Source organism: Colossoma macropomum, unplaced genomic scaffold, assembly GCF_904425465.1.
Source record: "Colossoma macropomum unplaced genomic scaffold, Colossoma_macropomum, whole genome shotgun sequence".
In the NCBI taxonomy this organism is placed as follows: domain Eukaryota; kingdom Metazoa; phylum Chordata; class Actinopteri; order Characiformes; family Serrasalmidae; genus Colossoma; species Colossoma macropomum.
This window is the reverse complement of record NW_023494796.1, coordinates 14,653,122-14,669,764: the sequence shown is the minus strand read 5'-3', so window position 1 is coordinate 14,669,764 and position 16,643 is coordinate 14,653,122. Positions and strand designations below refer to the sequence as shown.

Here is a 16,643-nt window from a genome sequence, read left to right as displayed (position 1 = left end):
CTCGGTGCGCAGTGTGTGATTTTGAATGAGAGCTGTATTTGAAACTGTCTGTAGACAGAGCTGTTTGTGTTTCAGGCTGTGTTTCACGTATAATCGCAGGCTTTGTCTGTACATGATGATCTATTCAAATATACAGTGCCAGTCACCAAAGAGCAAAATTTCTAAAATCACATATCATGCCACTATTATACATGGTGTTCTATTGTCAGACCTAATAAGCTAATGATTGCCGTGTCTTGAGCTCGAAGTTGGTAGATTATTTTTTTCCACAGGTCCCTGAAGGATAAGAGAAAAAAAAACCCGCTGCCCCCTGCTGGTCAAACATGCTAAGTTTTAGTGTAATCCTCCTTCTAGGCTTGACCAACGAATCTGCGTAATAAGGTGGGTGTATGAACTAGTGCTCTAGGTTCTAGAAGTAGAAATTGCCTAATTAGTGTGAATAAGAAGTCTTTAAACCCAAATATCAGTTAATCACTGATTTGTCTTGTATTTTGGTATAAAAAAAAATGTAAGGACCTTTGCAATTTTCAATTTGTAGAACAAAAGGAAAGCAAAATATTCAGTGATTTCTCCTGAAACAATAACTGATACAAAGTAAGACAGATTCATGACGCTTGGCATTGCACATAGTGATCTTAGTCTTGTGTACAGTTGCTCTCCCATGGAAACCGTCACATGAAACTCCTGGCGCCCAGTATTTGTGCTGATTTTTGCTTGTAGAGACAGTTTGGAACTTGTAGTGAGTGATGCAAAAAATATGATTTTTACACGGAGTGCACTTCAGCATTTGGTGGCCCCACTCTGTTAGTTTGTGTGGTGTACTGCTTTTAGGCTCAACTATTTTTGTGGTTTCTCTAGGAAGACCAAATAGATGGATATTTAGAATGACACTTTTAGAGTACATAGAGATCACTACAGTACACTAATAATACATGGTTCTTCTTTCTTGTGCTGGCGTACTCATTCTCTGTGTTGGAGTCATTGCCTCTTATAGTATCAATGCACTCATAGACAACCACCACAGTGCCCTCTAGTTCTTCTCTCTTCAGCTTCACTAAGCAGTTCTTCAGATCATCTCTAATCAATAGAGGACAGAGGTGGGTAGAGTAGCCATATTCAATTAACACCATGAAATAATGACTCAGTAGAAGTGTAGAAGTAGAGCTGTAAATAAGAGTAAGCGTAAGAGTAAGAGTAAGCAGAAATGAAAAAAGACTAGGATTTTAAAGAAGTAATCAGAAACCTCCTCTATAGAACTCCATGGGACATAACAGCACTAATACATACGGCATGAAGCAGTATACATTTGGCAAAGAGCTTAAAGTATAAATGAGTAAATAAGACTGAGTAAAAATAGACTTCTTTCCTCAGACGTATACTTGAGCATACATAAAAGTAGTATTTGAAAATACTTCAAAAATATAAATCTATCATATCCATGTTCTTTGTACAGGTAACTAAGTATGTTTAACTGGTTGTAACTACTCACCTCAGGAGAATGTAAAAAAGTGAACATCTGTCAAATCTGTGAAAACACTGTACTTAATACTGCATGCTATAAAGGCAGTTTAAGTGTTGTGTTCCTTTAGCACTATATTGTACACATATTGTGTATCCATTGTTGAGCCATTGAGATGGTTTTGTACCTTATCTATTTCCTCTAAAGTTGTTTTGGGACTTTTTACCCACTGTTTCTTTGAGATTGCTCAATAGCAACAATTTGAGTCCAACATATTAAAGGGTTGAGTTTCACTGGGGTGGCACTAGAGGGCAGTAAGGAAGTCAGTCTGCCTTGAAAATGATGCTTTTGTAAAATACAAGCTGCTTTAGGGAGCCAGTACAAGGCAATAAAGAAGGAATCCTGTTTTTGTAAATTCAGTACATTATGCCTAATTTACATTAAAAGCAATAAAGCACCCTCAATTTGTAGGCAGTTACACTGAGTTTTAATTCAGTATCTTAGTGCTGTAAATGTAATACTGTGCAAAATGTAAAACAGAATGCAATGATGTGCAAATCATTTAAACCCTATATTTAATTGAAAATAGGACAAAAACAACATATCAAAAGTTGAAACTAATACACCTTTATTGTTTTTTTTTATATGTGCTTATTTTAAATTTAATGCTAGCAGCACATTTTAATAAAGTTGAAACGAGGCAACAAAAGACTGGAAAAGTTGCTAAAAAATAGACCTGGTGGAACATCTCACTGCTATTATGTTCATTGGCCACAGGTCAGTAACCTGATTGTGTATAAACAGAGCATCCCAGAGAGGCAGAGTCTTTCAGAAGTAAAGATGGGGATGGGTTCACCACTCTGTGAAAGAGCTTATATAAGGTTGGTGGACATCTGATTTCCAAAGCCATTAATATGGAGCTTCCATATGATAATAATAGCACTTAAAGTTAACCAGTGCAGTTCTAGCAGGGCAGAATCTTAATGAACTGTCTTGTGGCAAAAGTGGCGTCTTATGACAGTGGCAGGTTTAAAGTCTCTGAGCTCTTCAGTACGACAGTAGTAGATAAACACTGCTAACATGAGAATCATGATTGTAGATATGGGGCTGTAAAGACTTCCTAAAATTAACAACCATATCCTCTGTTTTCATAACATTCAGATGAAGAAATGACTAATTACAACATGACACAACGTCCTGAACTACAGCTCCATTAGCATAAATGATTAACAATCACTGTATCGTCCACCAACCTTATAATGAATAACACTCATCGGTCTACATAATATAAAGGAGAGGAGAAAGACAACACTCTGAGGGTAAACAGTAAACAAGTATAAAAGTTTTGAGTAAGAATCATCAAGAATAGTCACACTAGAAGTTGTTCCCAGAGGCACGTTTGAGTCACAAAATGAGGTGAAAGTTTTCAAAAACTGTTGAATTATTCAGTATTATACTGTTTAATGTGTTATTTTATGAAATATTTTGATTACATCAGTTAATCCTAAGAAGGCCTATAAGTTAAAGACGGAATACCAGCTCAAAACCTTGTCAGGCAGTGACTGATGGCTCAGGACTTGGCGAAGGCTCGATTTCTTGAGTACAAGGGTTCAGGTAGAATTAAAACATTTACTATTATCTTTGCTGTACTTGAATCCATATTCTTTCAAAAATATTGATCAGATAAATGCTGTATGAGTAAGTCTACAGTGTAAAATATATAATGTATAATGTTAAAGGTATAGACAAATCAGTTGCTGTTCACTCTCATGTAGACTACATTAAAATCTTTTCTCACAGATTCCAACTGCAGGATAATCACAGGGATAATCAGCCCAGGTTGATACACGTTCAGATCCAGCACCTCTATATCCAGTTACAGCACAGTCCTCATTTCTATTATAATCATTGGGTTCCCCCGTCCACCAGAACCTGAAACAGAGAGAATCAGATTATCTTCACTATTACACCTCTAGAGTTTGTTAGACAGAGTGAATAACTGCATCATAAGCAGAGCTCAGCTCAATGGTCTCTTACTCAGTGGTCAGTGCTGAATTGTCCACCCATTTCCAGACCCCCTCTGTGTCAATGTCCGTCAGACCAATCCAAGCTTCAGTGCTGCCAAATACTGTACTGATGAACTCCTGACATGGTACAGTATGGAATAATGTGATTAGATAACAGCTAAAGAATAGTTGTGCGCTATCTATCTATCTCTCTCTCTCTCTCTCTCTCTCTCTCTCTCACCTGTTCTTCTCTGCTGTTTATGATCATCAGGTCTGCTCCTCTCTCTGTGCAGTACCGTCTGCTCTCACTCCAGCTCTTCTTCTCAGTAGAGGTGTAGTAGAAACTGTATCTGGAAGTTTTCTTTTCTTGCTCTTTTCATAGAGAAAGTCATGCATTCATAGGTCAGTTAATTTAAAGGGAAACTCCAGTGATTCTTCAGATCTTCTGTATGATTCAGTCATTAAGATGTTAATGCTCTGTCTTTATTTAACTTACTGAGTCAGAATTGTTCACAGTGGTGTTGATAGGAAGTGTTAACTGCTTTTTAAAGCTACATCATAGAAAGCTGTTACATTAAATTGTTACAAATATGCAGCTTGATGTCTGAGACACAATTTTACAATAGATTTGAGATTAGATTTTGATCTAAGACATTTTTTATAGTATATTCATGGCAGAGAGGGCCATGTAGGGCCATGTAAGGCAAAAAAAGCACCAAAAGAAAAATGTTCTATTTCAGGTTTACTAATGTTTTACTATTATCAGTATTAAATATAAAACTCTGACATTTTGGATAGAAAAAAATGACAATATTTTTGTTGTACATTTTTAAAAGAGATCGTTCTTCAAGGATTCTTTAGTAAATGGATCGTTCTATTTAGAATTTCATGCTTAAATGGTTCTTTGCATGGTTAAATTGTGCTTCAGATTGATGCAGAATGTTTTGTATGTGGTTCTATTTAGAACCTTTTTGAAAATAGTTCTATATAGCATCAAAAAGCGTTCTTCAATTGTTATGATGTAAAGCTTGTAACAATAGAAGAACCAATTTTTGGTGCTATGTTGAGCAATCTTTTAAAAAAGCTCTATATAAGACAATATAGAACACAATCTCCATCAATCTGAAGAATGTTTTCAGGGCGTAAAGACCCATTTAAGCATAAAATGGTTGGATACAGAACGCATGGTTCTAAATAAAAAGATACTAAAGATACTAAAGATCCCTTGAAGAACCATCTTTTTTAAAAGTATAGATAGTGGGACCTGGTTCCTATCACCACTACTGAAAAGAAATCCAAGTTGGTATTTCTGCAATGAACCATTTCACATTAAACCACTCCGAATGGCTTGGTTTACATCTCAATGACTGAATCATGCACTGATTTTGAAAAGTCAGTTCAAATAAGTTATAAATATCCACTCATACATAGTGTAATAAAGCTTGTCTCAGTGGTCTCAATGTGCAGTTACTCAAAGTGTGATTACACTGACTACACAATATGTGGTACAATAAGGAACAACATATAGCATGACTGGTTTTTGCCCTCTTACATTCTGTAATTGCCTGTATGCCGTCACCTGCATTACCAGCTATAGTGTAAAAGTTAAGCTAATATAAAAATAGCAAACACATCAGTAGAGAGAAAGGTAGCAAATTAAGTTCCTAATTCATTATCAATAGTAAAAAGACAATCAGTTATTTACCAAAATAGTCTTTTGTAAAAAGGCTTAAAAGATTGTTGTCTTGCTCTGCCCACTGTTCATCTCAAAATAATAAAGATAATAATAGATGTATGAGGTTGAAAACAAGTGCAAAATTCACCATGAGGCTGAAGTTAACTTGTTATTCGCCAGCTTTGTATTGGAATTTATTGTTCCACCTTAAATGGTGCAGCAGTGAGGTGCTGGAATGTAACTGCTGCACCATTTAAGGTGGAATGGAAAATTCAAATAAGGAGCTGCTGGCAAAAAAGTCAACTTCAGCTTTGTTTATTCACCATCATTTTGCTGTCTTTTCTGTAAACTTTATTCAGCTCAGTCATTTTGGTTTCTGTTGTAATTGAAATTGAATTCAAACAAGCAGTTGTTTTTAGGTGGCTGAACTAGTTTTAGTGCTGAGCTAGTTCAGTAGTACTTTTCAAATTCTTTTCATGTGTAGTTACTCTCTGTGTATACCAGTATGCCTGTCATGGTTATCTGTGTACCATGGATTTTGTATTTTAGTTGGAAGGGTAAAAAAATAAAATGAAATAATGATGTACAGCCATACACTGCTAACATGCTGTCATTAAAAGGCTGCAGTACTGTTACCATTATTCAGTGTTGTGGCCTTAAATTAGCGAAGAATGCGTAGTGACTTGTTTAGGACTTGAAGATTAGGACTTATGACTCGAATTAAGACTCGCCTGTACTGACTCGGGACTTGAATTGAGGCTCGACTATCTTGACTTTGGACTTGACTCGAGACTTGAGTGTCAAGATTTGAGACTTACTTGTTACCTGCAACTTAGAGACTTGTTCCCACCTCTGATGGTTTTGGAATGTAATGTTCAACAGGCTAATATAGGCATTGAGGCAACTTTCATTGCGTTGAAAGTAAGCACTGAAAATGTCATGTATAACAGATAATCCAAGTATAAATATGATCTAGTCATGGTAATAAGATTTAAAACTGTCCTTCCTCAAATCATCAATCAGGTCTCTTCTCTGACCAGTTAAATTACATATACAGTGTTCCCTTCCCACCCATTTTGAGGTGGTGAGGTGTTTTTTGCAGTGACATTTCATTAAAATGTGAAATAAATTCCCACACAAACCTCTCAAACAATTCTATCAAAATGTAGCTTAGGTTGTCAGCTTCACAAAGCAGCATTCAGATTTCAAATTGGTTGGATTAAGAAATAATGCTTTAAGTAATGATATTACTAATTACTAAAAGGACAGGGTGCTGCTATCACAGCAATCACATCTTGACTTGTTCACCAGTGCTGATGTGGCACATTTTCAAATATCTGGCTTTTAAGAAATGTGTACATTTTAAAGCCAAACACACATTTTCACCTTAATTCTTTTACATCTCTTCAGCAGCAAAAACGGTAAGAAATATTCAGGGAGTCCATTAGTTGTTGCTTTGGCTTTGAGGGACGACTAAAGCGTCTGTAAATAAATGTGACTTCAGAGTCAACAAGCATCTCTGATATGACAGAGTTTGGTAGTCTTAGCTTACTTGATGACATTTTCAGAAAAACAGAAAAAGTTGCTGACCAGTGCTTTTTACAAATTGCTCATTTTTCAGCTCTTTAAAGGAATTGATCTGTTATGGGTTCTGGGTGTAACTAAAAGCAGTAAAGTAGGTGATTTAATCAGATGTCTTTGATGACTGAGAAGTAGGCTGAAGATGATCCTTCAAAGGCGATAACTGCTGTGTTGGGAAAGAGAGCTGAAAAGGACTAATTTAAATCATTTTTCAAAATATGTAAAGCACATGGTCTACAGTTTCTCCAGCAGGGGGTGCTGTTAGCACACAAGTCACTTTTGTGTGTCTCTTTAAAAAGAGAAGAAACGGCCACAAATGCATTTATTTGTAGAAATTTTGAAATAAGAAATAAAATAGTTTTCAAAAAGATGGTGACTTACCCAATATTATATTATGTAAACCATGCTGTCTGTGCTTAACAGAGTAATTCCAGAGTAGTTTCCTATGATACTAACTTGAGCTTTATTTACTCACCTAATTCTGACAGTTTCTTCTGGAGCGTTTCCTTTTCTTTCTGTAATTGGCCCTCTCATTCTTCATGTTGTCATTATTTGTCTGTAACTGGTCTCTCTCTATAGTCAGGCGGGTGTAGCTGGTCTGTAACTGGTCTCTCTCTATAGTCAGGCTGGTGTAGCTGGTCTGTAACTGGTCTCTCTCTGTAGTCAGTTCTTTGAACTTGACCCACAGCACTGGGATGGCAGCCAGCAGCAGAACACACAGCAGCCCCAGACACACTGCAGTCAGTTTGTAGCATCTGGTTCCTGCGGTGTTCTTTGCAGAAACTAGAAAGATTATAATATTCAGACAGTAATATTCACCAATTCAGTGTATTCACTTCACCTGAAAGTATGACATTTCTGTCATATATAAAGTTTTCAGGATCTACATGTACATGAATTCATAAGATTCAAGAATCAAGAGTTTATTATCATGCACAGAAACACACAGTTGCACTATACAATGAAATTCTTACTCTGCACTACCTCCTGGACTATTGAACAAACACAGTATGAACACTAAGTACAAAGTAAAGAGAGAACAAAACTAGAAGAATAGGAAAAATATATAAATTAAAGAAATATAGAATACATGTTACAGTGCCCTCCAAAATTATTGGTACTCCTGGTAAACACGAGTAAAACAGGCTGTAAAAACAATCTTAACAAAAGTCTAACCTTTATTTGAGGTACAGTGATTAAAAAAACTAGGAATAAACATTTTCATCCCTTTATTCATCCCTTTATTTAATACTTTGTGCAGCCTCCCTTTGCAAAGATAACAGCTCTGAGTCTTCTCCTATACTTAATGAGACTGGAGAACACATGACAAAGACTCCATAAACAAAATCTCCAGACTCTCTTTTTGAGCTCATCCCACAGGTTTTCTATGGAGTTTTGGTCAGGGAACTGGGATGACCATGGCAAAACCTTAATTCTGTGGTCAGTGAACCATTTTTTGTGTTGATTTTGAGGTGTGCTTTGGATCGTTGTCCTGCTGGAAAATCCAAACTATCACAGAGTTTCAGTTTCCTGGCTGAGGTAGTCAGATTTTGATTTTTTTTCTGCTGGTACTTGATGGAGTCTGTGATACCATGCATCTGAATAAATTGTCCAGGACCTCTGGAAGAAAAACAGCCCCATAGTATTGTTGGAGTTTTGATAAAATATTTCCTTAAATCACTACCTTAAATTACTAAATGAGTTATAATCATACAAGATAAAGTTGATTAATGAAAGAATATTAATCCTCTCACTAAGGATAGGCCTTGATTTGCTTGTGTAAGGGAGTTTGGACACTGAAGAGCCCCTGAAGCTATTGAAGCGTCCAGAAGCCAGTAAGCATTGCTGACACAGTAAAAGATGAGGGCGAGCTGACCCTCAAAGAGCAAACTAAGCTGATAAGAACCGGAAGAAACCAGTTTTTGGAGCCAGTTAATAAAGCAAGAGTTAAATTGATAGCCTTCAGAGGATGGAACGGTTTGGTACAGCCAAGCTAGGAAAGTTTTAAAAAAAATTGATGTCATGTATGTTTAGAAATAAGGGTTTCCAAGAAAGGTGCAGAATCAGGACATAATGGGGACTAAGATGATATGGAATTATGTAAAAAGGAGGGGTGATTACTTCATCACCCCAAACAGGATATAAAAAAGGCTGTTTTGTGATGATTTTTGCATTGTAGTTGTCTGGGAACCATCTTGCCACCTGAAGCTTAATAAAGAAGAAGGCCTTTTCCTTCCTTCCAAGAACTCAGCGGCTGAAGTCTTTCTATTTCTTTTTGCTGAACACATTTTATTTTTGTTGGTCATAGTGTGAGAAATTAGATTATATCCTGAACAAAACCATAGTATAGAATAGTTTAGTTTAAACCTCATATGTTTGGACCTTGGGCACAGAGAAAGCAGCTTTTGGTCCCGACAGTATCACAGATCCACCACCATACTTCACAGTGGGGATGAGGAACTTTTCTGCATGGCTATCTTTGTGTCCACACCAAACTGGTGTTTGTTGCCAAAAACCTCTATTTTGGTCTCATCTGACCACAGAACATGGTCCCACTGAAAGTTCCAGTAAGGTTTGTCAAATTGTAGGAGCTTAAGTTTTTGAGTTGGTCCTTGACAGCAGAGGTGTCCTTCTGACAACTCCCTGAAACTACTTGTGGTTATATAGGTGGTGGTTGATTGTGATTTGGGAGACATACTGATCCCAACTAACTAATGTCTGCAACTCCCCATCTGTGATCTTTATAGATTCTTTGTTCATTTGAACAATCCTCCTTCACTGCGAGTGGGGTCAGTATAGACATGCATCCCCGCTTCCCATAGATTCTTAACATCTCCAGTTATTTTAAACATCTTAATTATTGCCCTGTTAGTGGGCATGCTGTTTAGATACTTTCTTGTAGCCGTTTCCTGATTTGTGCAGCTCAACAACCTTTTGTTGTACATTATTGCTGTATTCTGTGGTCTTTCATAGTGATGGATGACTGAGGGATATTCGGCCTGTGTTTCATCTCATATATATTCCCCAGTAAAATAGGAAATCATGGCTGACCATTTAATTTAAATACATAAAATATAAATGGAAATATACTTCAGTTAGATTTCAGTTTTTTGGGATGGCATAGATTTAAGAAAAAATATTTATTTCATGACAAGATTTAGTTTTCTCCGTCAGTCATTACTCCTTAAATAAAGGTCAGATTCTTGCTAATGTTTTGAATGAAAGATTCAAAGAAATAATGATTACCAGGGGTACCAATATTTGTGGAGGGCACTGTATATAGTATAACAGTCTGTGTGTGTTTTCAGCTGCGACATTTAAACAGGCATAAGAACCGAATGTATTTTCTGTGTGCAATGAGTGCAAATTAAACCATTGTGCAATTCTATGCAATAGCTGCTAAATAGAGATAAGTGTCCTTAAAAAGTATACACAGTGTACATAATGCAGTATAAAAGCAGTACAATAACTTTCAAATACATTATTACATTGAATCATTCATTAAATATATTAATTATGAATTAATGAGTAACAAGCAGAGCACTGTACAGTCTCTTAGTTCTCCCCGATTTGTCCCTGTTAGAAGCTGTAAGGGTATTGTCTCACAGTACTAGAGAATGAGGACTGTTTAAGTAAGCTGTGTCAGTTATCTCTCTTAAATTATATGAGCAATGCTCAGAAGAGTCAGGTCATTTTCTCTTCTCTGCCTTTTGCTCTTTACTGAGAATGAGAGGAAAATGGAACATATATGCACAGAACTCACAGGGTGGGGAACGGGTGACCTCCCTCCCAGGACACGAAAAACCCACCAACCCACACACCCACACAAGAAATAACCCCAGTAACTCATGCTCAAACTGAGGAACAACAAAATAAATAAGTAAATAAAATAAATAGAACACAATTAGTTCTTTCTTTAGGGGCTCTATGCACATTTCCCATGAACCTTATTTGCATAGCCCCAAAATTCCCAGAACACAGCCAGTGGCAGAACATATGTGCAGTATATTACAGTGTTACACAGATAACACATTCAAACTGATCATCTCACAAAACTCACAAAATCATGTATCATCCTACCAAAACTGTCAAGAGGTAGGAACAATTTTTTGACTTTCAACTGACTTGGACTGAAATCCTTTTCTTTGAGTGACATCATACCATAATTATGTTTATTTTGTTAAAACAAATGATTGAACATTCCATTTGTTACTACCAATACAGTCTTAACACTAACAAAATGTTACCAAGTCATTCAGTGGTGACAATTTTAGCAAATTTTGAGCAGAACTTAAAGAGAGCTAGTGATTAAAATAACATTTGCAAACACAGCTTTGGACAGTTGCATGCAACCATAATGTTTTTATATATATAATAATAATGCTGACAGCCACAAGCTCTGCTAATCATTCAAGATTCACTTCCACACTCATGTCTAGCTCTGTGTCAGCACCACCAAAGTTTAGTCATTGTTCATCACATGTAACTGAAAATTGATTATTGTTTTCCGATTTTGACACATTTACTTTAAAAAAGGAAAATAAAAATATCTTTTAAAAAACAACATTGAACAAATATGAAAAATATAAGTATTATTTTCACAGGTTGAGATTTTGGGGTAAGTGTTCGGGAGAGACACCTCCCAATATTATGGCCGCACATTCTGGGCTTTTTTCAAGTTCAGTGGCAAATTTGAAAATGTTAATTAAATTGTGCGTTTACAATTGTGCTGTTCATGTCAGTGTGCATGACTTAAGACACAATTCAAACTCAAAATATGTATGTATGTTTGCATTTCTGTGAAAAATGCCTGGAAGAATTTTGTACGGAAATTCAAAGTGCTTTTGACATTTCATTTTCTTAACGGCATCACGCTGACAAATTAAAACTGGAAAACAATCATCCTTTTTCAGTTACATGTGATGAACAAAGACTAAACTTTGGTGGTGCTGACACAGAGCTAGACATGAGTGTGGAAGTGATTCTTGAATGACTAGCAGAGCTTGTGGCTGTCAGCATTAGTGACATTGTGACCAGTTTTGGGCAGACACTCACAGGACTGTCAGAGTTTTCTAAAATCATGGTGTTTTTAAAATCATCTTAACACTGGTAGAAAGAGTGTTCACTGTAATGCGTGTGTTTCCATTTAACAATAACTTTTTTTTTTGCACAAAGATAACTACTGTCACGCATCCCTCTGGCTCTGAGATGCCCACGAACTCAATCTCCCAGAACCCTCTGGGGGATCACATGACCGATGACTCTTCTCAGCACTCCAATCATTGATCTCATTCTCCTGAATACTAATGTTGTACACCTGTTCTGTCATGTGTCTAGTTAGATTTAGTATAAAGCCCAGGGCTTTTAGACTAGTTACTTTGCAAGGTATGGCTTCTTTCGAGTAAGAGCTACTGAGCGTTTTTCTGATTATCTTCTTGTTACTGATTTGTCTGCCTGGAATTTTTCGACTTTGTCTTCTTGTCTCTGCCCCTTTGGATTTGGTTGCCTGTTTGTTATGATTTTTCTTTTCTGTCTTTGGATTTTTTTTGGATTTGACCTCTGCCTGTTTCACGACCACGGGTTTCGCCCAAGCCTTTGACAATAAAGCCTCTCTTTTTGATTTTTACTGCAAGCGTCTGATTCGTCTGGTTGCATCACAAGTACATGTTTTGCATTTGAATTTTCGATTATTGTCCTGCTGGAAGATCCAAACTATGGCCCAATTTAAGCTTCCACTCTGAGCCTGGCTGTCTTTGTGTCCATGCCAAACTCACTTCTGGTGTTCGTTGCAAAAATTCTATTTTGGTCCCATCTGACCGTAAAACACAGTCCCACTGAAAGTTCCTGTAATGTGTGTCAAACTGCAGGGGTTTGAGTTTGTTGGTCCTTGACCTTAGCTTTCTACTGGTAAACTCCCCCCCCCCAAACAACTTGCAGCTATATAGCTGGTGTTTGATTGTGAGGATCCAAATGCAGTAGCAAATACACAATTTAATTAGCATTTAAAAAAGGTCTGAAATATACTGCCAGACAACAGAAAATACAATATTATAATTCTTTTGTTTATTTTTGGTTAGTTTAGTTTACGTCTGAATGAAAGCCTGAGGTTTGAAAAGATGATAACATAATCCTTGTAAATATCTAAGCTTTGAACACAAACCTGTTTTTTTTTCAAATTATTTTTTTTTTACTGTGGGACTACAGTTTGAATTAATATGGTAGAATGGTCCATATATGAATTTAAAATGTCATTGTTATTTTTGTGTATAAATGTATGAATGTGTATGAATTTTATAAATGCTTTTTTAACATTCTCAAGTTTTATTTAATGAAGGTGTTAAAATGATGTGAATTGTTAGGGGTGGGAATCTTTAGGCACCTCATGATTCGATTCGATTACGATTTAGAGGGCTGCGATGCGATTATAAAACGATTATCAATGCATCTCGATGCATCTTTTTTTTTCTATACATGATTTCTATTTTCCTACGGTCTGAGGACTTGGTAGTTTTAAAACAAAGTATTTGTAATGACCCATAATGCATTTATGTCCAATATCTTTTATTAAGAAATCAAATGGAAGTGATGTGGCAAGTGAACTAGAAGGCTCTCATTCACTGCTCTTGTTTGGAGACGCTGCTGCCACTCATCTGTGATAAAATGCGCTGTTACAGTGAAATAAGATCCAGTGGTGATGGATGACCACGCAGCGTGTTACAGCCGTCCTACCAGTTTAATTCAGTGATTTTATAACTTCGGTTTTGGTCTCGTGATAGAGGGGGGGAGCGCGAAAGCCCTGTTTCGCCACGACTGAGAACTGGCGTTTCTCACGTAGCAACGAGGTTTCGCCGAGCTAGTAGCGAACGAAAAAGGAAAAGAGAAAGAAAGACGAACATTTGGAGATGAATGGACTTATTCGCATTTATAAGCAGCGCAGTTGGTTTCCTGGTACGTTAAATCTGCGACGAGAGACTGTCAAACACTAAAATGTTGCGAAGATGAACTCACTTCTCTTTCTAATTTTCCCGTTCCACCTTGAATGGTGCCGCATTTACATTCGGCGCCTCAGTCTGAACGGGCAAGTTCATCAAGAAGCTGGTGAGTGAAAAGCGACTTCAGCCTCGTAAAACAGCCGAACAACGAGAGACATTTCACAAGAAACTATTGAACTTTTGAGGAAAAGTTTTCTGGCGGAGATGGGAGGAAAGCGGCTATAGCTAAAGCTTAAAACAGAGCAGAGTAAATCTGTGCTCTCATTTATATTGTTTAGCCTAAACTAGGACATTATCTCATACTGAACATTACATGTTGCGGCCCCCAAGGTGGTTTGATTTTTGTTGAAAGGACAATATTGGCTCTTCTTATCATTTGTGTTGTGACTCCTGATCTAACCTGGCTTTAATGCAGAGGGAGCCGGTCGGATTTCTCTCTCGTCCAGTAGTGTTTTTGTTATGTGCCGCCACAGACTGTCCGGGCGCTGCACTTTCCCACTTCCAAGTTCCGCCCTTTGCGTTCCGTCAACATTACGTTATAAATTAAATATTTAGAACATCGATTTTTGACTTTTGTGAATCGATTCAGAATCGTCCACGTCCGCATCGCGATACATCTAAGAATTTATTTTTTCCCCCACCCCTTGTGATGTGTAATTGTGATGGAGTGATGCTGTACAGCTTACAAATATGCCATGAATACTTCATGTGCATGTAGTTACTGTAAAGCATTACCCAAAATGTTCTTTTCCAAACTACTGTAGACATCCAAAACAAGTAATGTAATGTAATGTAATGTATGTGATGTGATGAAATAGAATAAATAAATTTGTTAAAATAGCATCACAGTTTGAACTTTGCATATGTTTTAATGATGCAGAATACATGAGCAAATATGTATATTTTGTCGCTTTGGTGCGTGTATATGTTTCTGCAAGCACTTATATATGTAAACATACTGCACCTGAGGTCTTGGGTTCCTGGTTGACTCTGGTCATATGATTCTTCAGGACCTCTGCATTTACATAATCGTCTTCACACATCTCCATTCTGCTCTCTCTAGTAATCCTGATCTTATAATGAAGGGTACTTTAGCTTTAAAGGATGTAGTTTAAACTGTCTGGGTTGAATGGTTTAAATCTATGACCCTCCAGCTCAAAGTGACTCTCTTTGTGAGGCAGTATTCCATTTATGCCACAGATTGAGGAAGTCACACAGGAACGTTTATTTAAAGCATCGAAACTACAAAGAGGATGTAACCTTCCCCTGTATTCATGGTAAATATTGCTGATACAGCACTCTGCAAAAGTCTGAGACACCCTTAATTTATTTCATTTCCCGTCAAAATTTCCAGTAAGTACAAGCTATTAATTTTCCAGTTTAGACAAAAATAAGTGGGGAAAAAATAAATAAGTAAATAAACAAAACTGGAGTTCAAGGCATTATTAAAAAATGGGACTTCTAAATGTGTATTTTTTTAGATGATAGACAGTTTTAGTGATTGCTTCAATATGACTAGTGAAGGTGAGGTCCGAGTCTAGAACGTTACGATTTTGCGTTTTTTAGAGCCCAGTAATTGAGGTATTCACTAATGAAGTCTCTTCTCTTTGTTGCCGAACACATAACTTCTGTTTTGTCCTTGTTTAATTGAAGAAAATTTCTCATCCAATTATTTATTTGACTTGGTCTGTTGGGCTTTATCAGCTGGTGAGACAGCCAGGTATATCTGTGTATCATCTACATAACTATGGTAATCAGTGTTGTTATTCAGTAGGATTTGGCCCAAAGGGAGCATATAGAGACTGAACAAAAGAGGTTTGCGAACAGGTCGATGAGGAACTCAGAATGTCATAGCCACCCTGTCCGATTCACAGCTGCCAGTAGTGATGAAGTAACTCTTCTAAATAAGACCTGGACCGAATAAAGACTGCTCCAGAAAGTCCTACCCATTTTCCAACCTGTGTAGAAGTCCTCTATGATCTACAGTGTCAAATGCAGCACTAAGATATAATAATTTCAGTACTAATATTTTACCTGAGTCAGTATTCAGCCATATATCATTTAACACTTGTATAAGGGCAGTTTCAGTATTGTGGTGAGGTAGAAAACCTGACTGAAGTTTGTCAAAATAAGGCAGGTCTGTAGTTGGTTAATACAGAAGCATCCAGAGTTCTCTTTTTTAAGAGTGACCTAATGGCTGCTGTTTTTAGTGACTCTGGGAAAATGTCTGACAGAAGTGAGCCGTTAACTATTTGCTGCAAATCACTTGCTTAAGAGTTAAAAATAGTTTTTAAAAAGCAGCTCTGGCAGCAACACACTGGCTCTGAAGTGGTCCTCACCCAGATGCTTGCTAACAACCAAAAGAAAGAAAAGACTCATTAATGATAATAACACAGTTATACGCAAAAGATTGGACACTTCTGGTCAAATGATGTTTTGTTGATTTCTAAGTGAAAATAAGTTGATACGTCCACTACAGAGAACAAACTAACCTGCAGAAACGTGTTGCATTATTTTCACTTAGAAAACTAAAGAAAGCTGTAATTTGACCAGGGGTATTAAAACTTTCACATACGACTGTATACATACACAATTATCAAGCTATGTTTGTTTAATTTTTTTTCTTAATATGATATAAATATTTTTCTGAAATGTATGTGTGCCACAATTGTTGGCACCCCTTGTTTTAATACTTTGTGCAGCCTCTGTTTTAACAGCTCTGAGTCTTCTCCTGTAATACTTAATGAGACTGGAGAACACATGACAAATGATCTGAGATTCCAAGGCCTACGCTTGTGGATGCTCCTCTTTAGCTCATTTCTATGTGGTTTAGGTCAGGGAACTGGAGTGGCCATGGCCAAACCTTGATTCTGTGATCAGTGGACCATTTTTGTGCTGATTTTGAGGTGATTTAGAGGGAAAGATCCAAC

General features: G+C 36.9%; 1 long non-coding RNA gene across 1 annotated transcript; it reads right to left on the bottom strand.

The window, feature by feature from the left end:
* Positions 1-2,380: 2,380 nt before the first annotated feature.
* Positions 2,381-14,901, bottom strand: LOC118816867. Its single transcript, XR_005007907.1, has 5 exons — positions 14,678-14,901; positions 7,197-7,504; positions 3,707-3,837; positions 3,497-3,603; positions 2,381-3,391 (listed from the first exon to the last, which is right to left on the bottom strand). It is a non-coding gene; the product is annotated as an uncharacterized LOC118816867 (long non-coding RNA).
* Positions 14,902-16,643: the final 1,742 nt, after the last annotated feature.